Genomic DNA, 12424 nt, shown 5'->3' on the forward strand with positions numbered 1-12424 from the left:
GTTTGTAAGTTCGAGCCCCGTGTTGGGCTCTGTGCTGACAGCTCAGAGCTTGGAGCCTGCTTCCAGTTCTGTGTCTCCTCCTCTATCTGTCTCTCCCTCCCATGCTTATGCACTCTCTCTGTCTCTCAATAATAAATAAACGTTAAAAAAGTTTTTTTAAAAAGGCCCCCAATAAACATAGTATCTGTTTGCTATCTGATGAATGCCCAAACATGACTAAACCAATAAACAATTATCAGCCTAAAATTAGAGAGAAAGCTGAAACAAATCCATGCTTCACCTAATCTCTCTCTCTCTTTTTTAAGTTTTTAAAATTTATTTTGAGAAAAAGAGAGAACGTGAGTGGGGGAGGGGCGGAGAGAGGGAGAACCCCAAGCAGGCTCCGTACTACCAGCACAGATCCTGACGCAGGGCTCGAATTCATGAACTGTGAGATCATGGCGTGAGCCAAAATCAAGAGTTTGATGCTTAATTGATTGAGCCACCCAGGCACCTCTCTCTTTCTCTCTTTTTAATGGAGATGAACATATAACATAGTTGCATTAGCTTGTTCTTTGGGGGGAGTAGATATGAGTTTTACAATGTTCTACAAAAAGCACTATGACTAAAAGGGCTTTTGCACCTGAGCAATTTTTTTAAAATCACTGGATTCAGGGGATTGGCCCTGCTAGCATTCGTTAATATTTTAGAATTAACTATTCTGTGAAGCTGTCTTTCTTCAAACACCTTTCTGGGTGTCTTGGCATCAGCCAAGAAAATAAAACATATTCAAAAGGGCTCAGCACACACCCTGGCACCAGAGTGTAAGCTCAGGCTATCTTGCAACTGGTACTTCTGGTATTTGGGGACTTGAACTTGGAGACTTTTAACATTTGGTCTAGAAAAACTAATGCCACCTAATTCTGTCTCTTGAGGAGCAAGAACACTGATGGATTAGAAGGTGGGAGAGGAGAGAAGCCGCAGGTTGGTGCTCCGTCTGTAAAACTGATGGGCAGTGCTAGATAATTTTTAGGGCCCCTTACCTGTACTCTGTGGTGGGAGAGTAGCAAAGAGGGAAAAAGAGGATATGTGATAGAAAGGAGGGGTCTGAAAGGCTAGAAGAGGATGCTGAGCCCCCTGAGGGCTATGTTACTTATCTCATTTATTGTAACTAGTCTATAGATCCCACAACACAAATAACAGGAGGAAAAAGAGCAACAGTAGGGATACTATCCTATCATCTTAGCTTGGATTTCCCACTACAACCTCGTCTGTTCTGAATCTATGCCAAGCAATCAAAATGGTTCCCAGGATGGGGTGCCTGGGTGGCTCCGTTGGTTAAGTGCCCAACTTTGGCTCAGGTCATGATCTCGTGGTTCATGAGTTCAAGCCCTGCATCGGGCTCTGTGCTGACAGCTCAGAGCCTGGAACTTCCTTCCGATTCTGTGTCTCCCTCTCTCTCTGCCCCTCCCCCACTCGTTCTCTCTCTCTCTCTCTCTCTCTCTCTCTCAAAAATAAACACTAAAAGAAACAAAGATGGTTTCCAGGACATGGTAAGTGCCCCACAAATGTTTGTTGACTCAAACATAATTATGCTTTCATTTTAGAAAATATGGGAGGAAATACCAAAAAGTATAAGGGAAAGAATAACCATCATTCATGAGCCCATCTTCAAGAAACCAATAGAGAAAGATCACTAATATTTATTAAGTGATTATCATGTGCCAAGCGCTTTATATGATCTGTCTCATTTTGTCAGGTACTTAACCACTGTCAATATTTCAGATTTCCTTCCAGGTTATTTTTTTTAATACAACATAAATATTTTCAGTAGTTGTGCTAAGCCCTTTACATATGTTTTATTACCATTTTTCTCACTCTTGTTTATTATAATCCTTACAACAAACTTGTGAGGTATTTGTTTTTTCTCCCATTTTACAGATGAAATCACTGAGGCTCAAGAGGTCAGTTACCTAAGGTCACAGAGCTAATAAATGTCAGGGCTGGGATTTGAACCAAGATTGGACTGGCAGAAACTCCCATAATTTCACCCATCACCTGCTTTCTCTCTCAGCTTCCCAGGTGTTCTTCACTGTAGGTTGTGAGTGAGGAGTGATGGGCAGAATGTTCCCAGGGGATCCGAGTGACAGGCCTTTGACATGGCACAAGGATTAAACATGTGTAAGGTGTGGTTGTTACTGTTAAGTGGCCCAAGAGACCCTTAATTCAGACCACCCATGCATCCAAGGAGATAGCCTTCTGATACCCAATAACCCAACCAGAAAGATGTGAGCAGTGCCAAGGATGTTTCAGGGCCATCATTGTGGTAAGCTGGGACTGAGTTCCCAAGAACTGTAACTTTAATTTATTTTTAAATGTTAATTTTTGAGAGAGAGAAAGAGCATGTGCATTAGGGATGGGCAGAGAGAGAGGGGGACAGAGGATCCAAAGTGGGCTCCATGCTGAAAGCAGAGAGCTCAATGTGGGGTTCGAATGCACAAATGTTGAGATCATGACCTGAGCTGAAGTTGGATGTTTAACCAATTGAACCATCCAGGCGCCCCAGAGCTGTAATCTAATAAACATCACTTTAAAAAAAATGTTTAAAGTTTTATTTGTTTATTTTGAGAGAGAGAGAGAGAGAGCATGAGCAGGGAAGGGGCTGAGAGAGGAGGGAGAGAGAGAGAACCCCAAGCAGGCTCCGAATTTCAGCATAGAACCCAATGCGGGGCTCAAACTCACAGACCATGAGATCATGAGCTGAAATTAAGAATCAGACACTTAACCGACTGAGCCACTCAGGTGCCCCAGAACTGTAATCTGATAAACATCACTTTTATGACCATCTTAGCCAGTATAGCCAGAGAGAGGAGAGAACTTTTGTATATACTGAGTTTAAGATTTCCAGATAAAATCCAGAATATCCAGTTAAATTTGAATCCCACCATTCAACTACGGTCAACATCATAGATATACTTACATGTCTAAGTATGGAGACATGCTTACACTAAAATATTATCTGTTCTTTAACTGAAATTCAAATCTAACTGGGTGTCTTGTATTTTTATTTGTTAAATATGGCAGCCCTAGAAAGAGGTGCCCTTTGGTTTTATTCTGTTTCATTTTTCCCCTCTCCTTTATCTTCCACTTCCATTTCTGTTCTTCTCTCCCATCATAAGCATCCAAATTGATTTTAATTCATATAAGTCCATCTAATATACCTTTCATTTGTTTATTTTGATATACACATAATCTTGAAACTGTATTGTACGGATGTTTTTTTAACTCACACAATGGAATTGTACTATACATCTCATTCTGTTCCTTCTTTTTTCCTCAACCCTTTCTTCTTGAGATCTATCCATGTTGCTACATATACATCTGGATCATTAGTTCTGGGTTCATAATATTTCATCGAAAGCATTGACCAGGTTTTACCTAATAGTCCCCCAGTGGTAGACACCAAGGAAACTTCTACCTCCTGGCTCCACAAAAAATTCTGGGTCAGACTGTGTGCACATTTCATGGGTGTCAAGTCAATCTTGTATTTATTTGTATTTCTTTATCTTACAGATGTGTGTAAGAGAGTTTCTCAGAGGAGCTGTCTTAGGATTGGGATAGCTTGTTCATAGGATATACACGTACGTGATATTCAAACTATTTAACAACCATCAAGATTCAGGCACTGCCCACTCAGAACAGGCACTGCCTGTTTGGTACCCACCAGATTGGTACCCACAAAGTGTATATCTGCCTTGCAGAGGCACAAACACAGTTTCATTAGTGCAACTCAGGAATGGCTCTGCCAGACTGCACTCCACCAGCAGTGCATGAAGATCCCTTTTTTCAAATGTTGTCACCATTTGGCACTACTAATTTTTAAATTTTTGCTAATTTGATAGGTTGTGTTAGTCTTGTTGTATTTCTTTTTCTTCATCTATTTTTTAGCCATTTGTGTTTCCCCCTTTTTCTGCAAATTGCCTGTTCATGCTTTTTGCCCATTATTCTATTGAGTTCCCACTCTTTTTTTTCCTGCAGATATATGAGTTTCTTGCATTGCCAAGAGCAACACTGTCCAGTAGAAATATATTGTGAGCCACACATGTAATGAAAATTTTTCTAATAGCCACATTTAAAAAGTAAAAGTAAACAGGTGAAGTTAATGTTGACAATATATTTATTTAATGAAATATATCTAAAATATCATTTCAACATGTAGTCAATATAAAATTACTCAGACACATTTCATTCCTTTGTGCATGCTTAGGCTTAGCCCACTCAAGGCTTAGCCTTTGAAAGCTCTTATGTATTTTATACTATAGTGCAGTTCAATCTGTACTAGTCACATATAAAATGTTCAGTAGCCATCTGTGGTTAGTGATATATTGAACAGTACAGGCCTAGAACCCTGACTAAAGATAATAATTCTCTGGAGCAGGATCAGAGAGAGAGAGGTAGGCACAGAATCTGAAGGAGGCTCCCAACTCTGAGCTGTCAGCACAGAGCCCAATGCAGGGCTCGAACTCATGAACATTGAGATCATGACCTGAGCTAAAGTTGGACGTTTAACCAACTGAGCCACCCAGGTGTCCTAGCTTTATAGTTTTTACCTTTCATAGGTAGGTCTTAAATCCATTGGGGATTTTTGTTTTCATATTGTAGGCAATTGAGATTCAACTTCTATTTTATAGAGTGATTTTCTCAACACCATCTACTAAATAATCTGTCCTCTCTCAACTGATTTGTGAAGCCATTTCTATCATACATCAGCATCCCATATACACAGTCTGCTTCTGAGTTGTCTGTTCGGATAGTTAATCACCACCATAACCCTTGTCTTTTAAATCTGGTGATTAAATTTCAGAGAATTGGGGTAAGTGACCCAACGTCATTCAAACAGTAAGTGCTAGAATTATGATTGGAATCCAGGTATTTCTGATACTGCTCCATTAGCGTTGTATTCAGCTCCGTGTAGCAGAAACCAGACTATAGGGGCTGGAACAAACGTATTTATTTTTCTTGCAACCAGTAATTCTGGAGCCAGACCACCCAGTCCAGGTACAATGGCTCCATGATACGACCCAGGATTCCAGGAGCCTTCTATCTTTCTGACCAGCCATATTGATGTGTGGTTTTTGTCTTCATGGCTGGAGGATAACTATTGCGCCTCCTGGAATATGTCCTCATTTCAAGAAGGAAGACGTAGGAAGGGAAAGAACAAAGGCAGAAGAGCATCAGCTGAACCTGTTCCTTTTAACCAAGGAAACAAGTGTTTTTCTACAGATACAACCAGTAGATTTCCACCAGCATTTCCTTGGCAAGAAGTAGGCCACATGTGCACACCTAGCCGCAAGAGAACCTGGAAAATGGGGAGGGAGCGTCATTTATTTATTTATTTATTTATTTATTTATTTATTTATTTTCAGCTGGGACAATTGCCACCTGTTTTAGTCTGTTTGGACTGTTATAACAAAATAGACTGGTGACTTAAAAACATCAGAAATTTACTTCTTCCAGTTCTGGAAGCTGGGAGCCCCAAGATCAAGGTCCTGGTGAGATCCGGTGAGACACCACTTCCCAGTTCATAAGCAGCTTCACGTGGCAGAAGGGGCAAAAGCCTATTTCATAAGGGCACCGATCTCATTCATGGGGACGCCACCTCGTGACCTAATCACCTCCTCAAGTCCCCACCTTCAAATCCCGTCACTTTTTTTGGGGGGGGAGGGGCAGGATTCACCATATGAATTTTGAAGGACACAAACTTCCAGCCCATAGCACCACCCAAACAAAATTTGGTTTCTGTTGAAAATTAAGAAGTGGAGAATGGATACTGAGCTGGCATCAGAATAGGTTTACTGAAAAGCTAATAAAGCTTAAGATTCAGGGTAACTCGTTTGTCCACCCTCCTCCAATGCCCTATATTTAATTTTATATACTTAGTTTCATATTCCTTATCTTCACATGTTTGCATAAGAAGGGACGCAAAAGTGAATCCTGTTTAACTCTACCTAACATCCCATTTCCCAGGCTTGTTCGCAAAATTTGTCCCATGTAATAGGGTCCCACGGTACACACTTTGGGACCTGAGCTATAAGAGTGAAGGTTACTATTCTATTGGTGTGGATAACAGTCAAAACGGAGTCCCTCCTCCAGGGGTAACTTTAAATCAGGACAGGTACTAACATTCAAGTTGGGATTCAGAGCAATACTGCATAGATTTCCTTTTTAACACTGACCTTATTTTCTCTTTGGAAATGGACAGAGAACGCAGAAACTTTGTAAGGTGACCAAGTGCAGTTAGGCACAGAACAGAGACTCAGACCCGGAAAAGGAAGGTATGCATCCCTGTTTTACCACATCCTAGCTAGGTGACCTTGGGCACATTCCTTAACCTTTCTGAGCCTTAGATTCCATGTCTAAAAACCAGGCATGCCATACCTCCCCCATAAAGAGTAAATGAGTTACCGTACCAGAATGCCTTGCATGATGCCTGACACGTAGGCGGCGCTCATTAGATGTCTGTTAGATCTGAGTCAGTTGTTGAAGCAAGAAACAGAAGTGTTCCAGGCTGAGAAGACTGCAAATGATGGGAAACAACAGACAGGCATGGAGTGTCGACGGGGGATAGAAAAGGCGGGGGGGGGGGGGGGGGGGGGGGGGAGGGGAGGGGGGGGGGGGGGGGGGGGGGGGGGGGGGGGGGGGGGGGGGGGGGGGGGGGGGGGGGGGGGGGGGGGGGGGGGGGGGGGGGGATAGTCCTGTATGCATAGCACAGAGCAATGGGTGTTAGAGAAGGAAAATGTTGGCAAATTTCAAGGCCAGGAAAAGCCATGAGGCTTTGACCCATGACGTGCTGGTGGCCAATCTCAGGGTTGGGAGGAATAGCAGGGGGCCCAACCTAGCCCTCCCAGGACACAGGAAAGAGCCACAGAAGACCCATTTATAGATCAAGTTTCTCTCTGTTCAGCAAATTAGACAATACCTCCCTTATCCACCATCAAAGCGTAATGTGAGCATAACATGGGATTTTGTATGTGACCGAGCTTTATTGAATCTCATAAAGTATTCAGTGGAATACACCCATATAGATAAAATTTGAAAGGAAAAGACATATAAAGAGTGTTACGTGGATCAAAGTCGGTGTTTCTGTAATGGGTGTAATGAGTGTGCATTAAACTCCCTAACGATCTGGCATAAGAAAATGTTCATTCTCTAAATCAGTTAACGAGCCCCCACCCGCCTGGCTGCTGGAAAATTCCATCTCAGTAAGATTTTGCGAAGCCTTCCTCTCCCCAAAATTGTACGAAAGTCATCGGGAGCTCGTGCAATCTGGAACATGCCGGGAGAGACCCTCCAGCTATCAGCCCACACTGGACTCACCCCAGCCTGCTTTGAAGGTGGCATTTCTGTTGCCTTGAAGCCAAGCTTATACACAGGATATCTCTGCCCCAGCCACGGGGGGAGGGTGTCTCTGTGCCTAGAGTCAGAGCACCCTCTGCTCAGCCCACAGCCATGCCCATCAGAGGTCCTGCCAGCTGTGCTTTTCTGGAACCCAGTAAATCTTTTTGTCCTACCCTTCCTATCCTCCAGGGGAGCTCTCCCCATTCCCTCCTCTGTCCCCTCCCTACTAGGAGCTGCTTTTGCCACCCCTGGAAGCCCCATCCTCTCTCAGACAGTCACCCAGGGGAGCTCAAGTCATGGGGGTGGAGGAGGGGCTCTGATTTAAGGGGGCCTGGAAACTTCTGCTTCTGGCTACCTTCTTGGGATGAAACAGGGGAAACTACCCACCATTGTGAGAACAAAAATACACATTGATGTCTCAGAAAATGATCACATAGACACAAGTAATATGTTCTTCACACTCCTTAAAATCTGATGTAAGGTGAGTTCCCTTTTATTTGTTAAAAAGAGATCCGTTTGTTTTGTGAGCCAACCCTGCCCCAGGCGGAAAACTTACACCACCAACCACATGCTCTGACCTCAGTCCCAACACCATCTGGACCGAAGCCTCCCTAGTCGCTGAGTCGGTTGTATTTGGAGGCAGACAAATTTCTTGACCATGAACGGGTAATGCTGACTCTGTGGCGTGAACAGGTCCCCTCAGAAGGTGACCAAAGAAAGGGAAAAAAATCCCAAGCCCCACCCTTCACCCCCTCATGCCCTCACCCTCACAGTCTTTCTTACATCTGGAAAATATTCTCTCTTTTCGGGCCACAGCTGTTTATTTTATAGCACAAGGTCACTGTCAAGAAACAGCCCAACAATGCTGGCGATTTTTCCTGTGATGTGGGGCCAAGGCTACAAACCAGGACTTTACTCTGAGGTGAAAATAACTCTTCTGGAGGCCTCTGTGCACAGGAGGGTGGCTCCATTGCTGGTCGGATGACTTTATGCTTTTTTTTTTTTTTTTTTTTTTTTTTTTGAAAAAGAGAAGGAAAATCACAGTTGACAGAGAGAAGAAAGAAAGTGGGTGGAGCTCATTCCCAGAGAAAATGCTGATGCTCCGGGATTGTCAGAGCTGGCCATGAACTTGCCACCCAGTGTGGCCCAGAGGAAAATACAAATGCATAAGTGGGTCTGGAGAAGACCGAGCTTACAGAGGATGGGGATTGGGGCTGTGGGGGGCACAAAGGAGGTGGTAAATGTGGTTCAGGGAAATTCCATCTCAGTAAGGGTGCATTCAATTTCAGGATGAATGTATACAATTCTAAGCCCTAGATTTGAGACTTGCCTTTTCCACTTGGAGATATCCGGCCATTGTTCAGTGAGCAATTATTATATGCCAAGGAATATGCCAGGCACTGAGGGCACAAAAAGGAATAAAAAGAGCCATTGTTCTAAAATTTAAGATCCTGGGACGCTTGGGTGGCTCAGTCAGTTGAGTGTCCGATTTCGGCTCAGGTCATGCTCTCTTGCTTTGTGTGCTCGAGCCCTACATCAGGCTCTGTGCTGACAGCTCAGAGCCTGGGGCCTACTTTGGATTCTGTATGTGTCTCTCTCTCTCTCTGCCCCTCCCCTGCTCGCGCTCTGTCTCTCTCTCTCTCTCAAAAATAAACATTTAAAAAACTTAAATTTAAGACCCTAACTTAACTTACCTGAGTATCCATTGACTTGTCTTTATAATGGGTATGATAATTTCTACTTCACAGGGTTGTCAAGAATATTAAATGAAGGTATAGAAGTCTATTTCTGTTAACTATAATACACTGTACAAATTCTCTTTTTTTTTTTTTTGCAGCACTATGGAAACTATGGAGATTCTGCCAAAAATATCAAAAATTAATTAGAATTACCATATGATCCAGTAATTCCACTACTATTTACCCAAAGAAAACAAAAACACTAATTTGAAAAGATATATGCACCTTTATGTTTATTGCAACATTATTTACATTAGCAGACATGGAAGCAACCTAAGGGTTCATTCATCGATAGATGAATGGAAAAAGATATGGGGTGTGTGTGTGTGTGTGTGTGTGGTATGTAGTGTGTATATATATATATATATGTATATATATATATATATATGTATAATAGAATATTGCTCAACCTCAAAAAAGAATGAAATTTTGCAATTTGCAGCAATATGGATGGACCTAGAGGGTATAACATTAAGTGAAATAAGTCAGAGAGAAAAATGCCATATAATTTTACTCACGTGTGGAATTTAAGAAACAAAACACATAAGCATAGGGGAAAAAAAGAGCAAACAAAACCCCCAAATCTTAACTATAGAGAACAAATTTTGGTGGTTGCCGGAGGGGAGGTGGATGGAGGGATGGGGGAAGGGATAAAGGGAATTAAGAGTACACTTACATTGATGAGCACTGAGAAACGTATAGAATTCCTGAATCATTATATTGTACACCTGAAATGACGTAGCACTGTGTGTTAATTATACCTGAGTAAAAAAAATATGTAAATGCTCTTTATATGTTTATTGCAAGCCTTGTTCAAAGAAGGGTTTGAAACAGTAACTTGAAAACAGTGACCTTTTCTTCTTCTTTTTCTAACTATTTGAAATAACAAAAAATGTACCAAAAATGTTGGGAAAATGCTACAAAGAATAATACAAAAATGAACGTTCAACAATTGTCTCTTCAGTGCAAAAAAGTCCTGAGTTGTAACATTTGCTAATTTCCATGATGTAAATACTCCCACCACAGCCAATTTGTTACTGAATGCATAGTTGGGAAGTTATAAACCTAAGACTCCAGCATACCACTGACACAAAGAACTTTTTTTCCTGGACTATTTGAGAATAAGTTGCCAATCTGATGCATCACCCCCAAACACAATAGGATGTATTTCCCACAAACACAGACATTCTCTCTTACAACCACATTAATTAAAACTATACATATCAGGAAATAAACACCATCAAATCCAGAGACCCCCTGCACGTTTCACCAATTGTCCCAACAATGTCCTTCGAGCAAAAAGATCCGGTTCAGAATCACGTGCTGCATTTACTTGTTGAGTCTCTCTAAGTCTTGTTCAATCTGGAACAGTTCCTTGGTTTTTCCTTGACTTGCCTGATCTTGACTTGCCTATTTTTTAAGATTGCAGGCCAATGATTTTATAGAACATCCCTCGATATGGGCTTGACTGATATTTCTTCACGATTCTATTTAGGTTTTGCAACATTGGCAGGAACGCTAGACGAGCCGTTCTGAGTCCTCCCTGCGTCCCATCACGTGGAACATTCTTTAGATCTATGCCATTACGGATGATCATTTTTATCTCTTGATTAAGGTGGCATCTGGCCAGCACCATGACATTATCCTCTTTTCCTTTGGTAATTAGGAAGTATTATGTGGGGAGGAACTTTGAAACTGTGTAAATATCCCTTTCCTCATGACATTGGCAATTCACTCCTTTGTTGATTTATGTCTGTGTGGGCTCGTGGTTTCCTGTTTCAATTCATGAGTTTTAATCCATTATTATCATTAATTATTTTGTAGCCAAATTGTCCCTGATTTGGACATTTGCCAATCTGATGCATCACAGTGCAGTGAGACATTGTTCTTTGAGCACTTCCTTTTTGGGGGGGAGGGGGGACACCGTATGATGTTCCAGGGTCACTTGGAAATGTCCGCACCCTAGGCTTGGAATCAAGCCATTTCTCCAAGATGTTCTGCTTCCCTGGACTCCTTAGCAGAGTCCTTAGTGGAGAATGGTATTTAGAAACCAAGGTCTGGGTTGACTAGTGATGCTCCAAGGATTACTATGAGGGCATCACTGTTCCCAGGCCCATTCAGCAGACAGATACAAGGATACACGCACACATACGCACAAACATACCCATCTATATTTATTTCTCTATCTGTCTGTCTTTTTTTTTATGGAAAGCCATGAGTTCACATCAACCTTGAATTCCGATTCAAAACCTCAGAGTTTATTCTAGTCTTCTCCCTTCCGTGTGTGTTATCTTCCTTCTCCAACAGTGAAAACTTAGGTCTTGCTTTTTTTTTTTTTTTTTTGAGCTATAACTCACATACCAAACCATTCACCAGTTTAAAGCGCAGTTTATTGTTTTTTAGGATGTTCACAAGGTTGTGCAAACATCACCATTATCTAATTCCAGAATATTTTCATCACCCCTAAAAAAGAAGATCTAGACCAGTTAGGAATCACTCCCCAAATTCCTCCTCCTCCTATCCCCTGTCACCTACCACTAGTATAGTTTCTGACTCTACACATTTGCCTTTTTGGGACATTATAAATGGAAGCAAACAACATGTGACCTTTACTCTCTGATTTCTTTAACTTAGTACGGTGTTTTCAAGGTTCGCCCATGTTGCAGCACGTGTCATGACTTGATTCATTTTTATAGCTGAATAATATGCCATTTAAGGACAAGCCATGTTTTGCCTATCAGTTAACGGACATCTGGGTTATTTTCACTTTTTTGGCTATTATGAATAATACTGCTATGAACATTCATTTACAAGTGGTTTTTTTTTTAAGTTTTTTTATTTATTTTGAGAGAGTGTGAGCAGAAGAGGGGGAGAGAGAGAGAGAGGAAGAGAGAGAGAATCCCAAGCAGGATCCACATTGTCAGCATAGATCCTGACGCGGCACCCGAACTCACAAACTGTGAGATCGTGACCTGAGCCGAAACCAAGAGTCAGACACTTAACCGACCCTCATTAACTTAACTGACCCTCATGAGGGACTCCTGAGCCACCCAGGAGTCCCTCATTTACAAGTTTTTATGTGAACATGTTATTGATTCTCTCGAGTATATACCCAGGAGTGCAACTGCTAAGTCACGTGGTAATTCTGTTTCACTTTTTGAGAAACTGCCAAAATGTTTTCCGAAGAATCTGTATGATTTACTTTCCCTCCATCAATTACGAGGCCTTCAATTTCCCCACATCAGTTACTGTCTGCCTGTTTTATTACAGGCTTCCTGGTGGATGTGAAGTGATGTCTCATTGTGGTT

This window comes from Panthera uncia (assembly GCF_023721935.1).
Source record: "Panthera uncia isolate 11264 chromosome C1 unlocalized genomic scaffold, Puncia_PCG_1.0 HiC_scaffold_4, whole genome shotgun sequence".
Taxonomy (NCBI): Eukaryota; Metazoa; Chordata; class Mammalia; order Carnivora; family Felidae; genus Panthera; species Panthera uncia.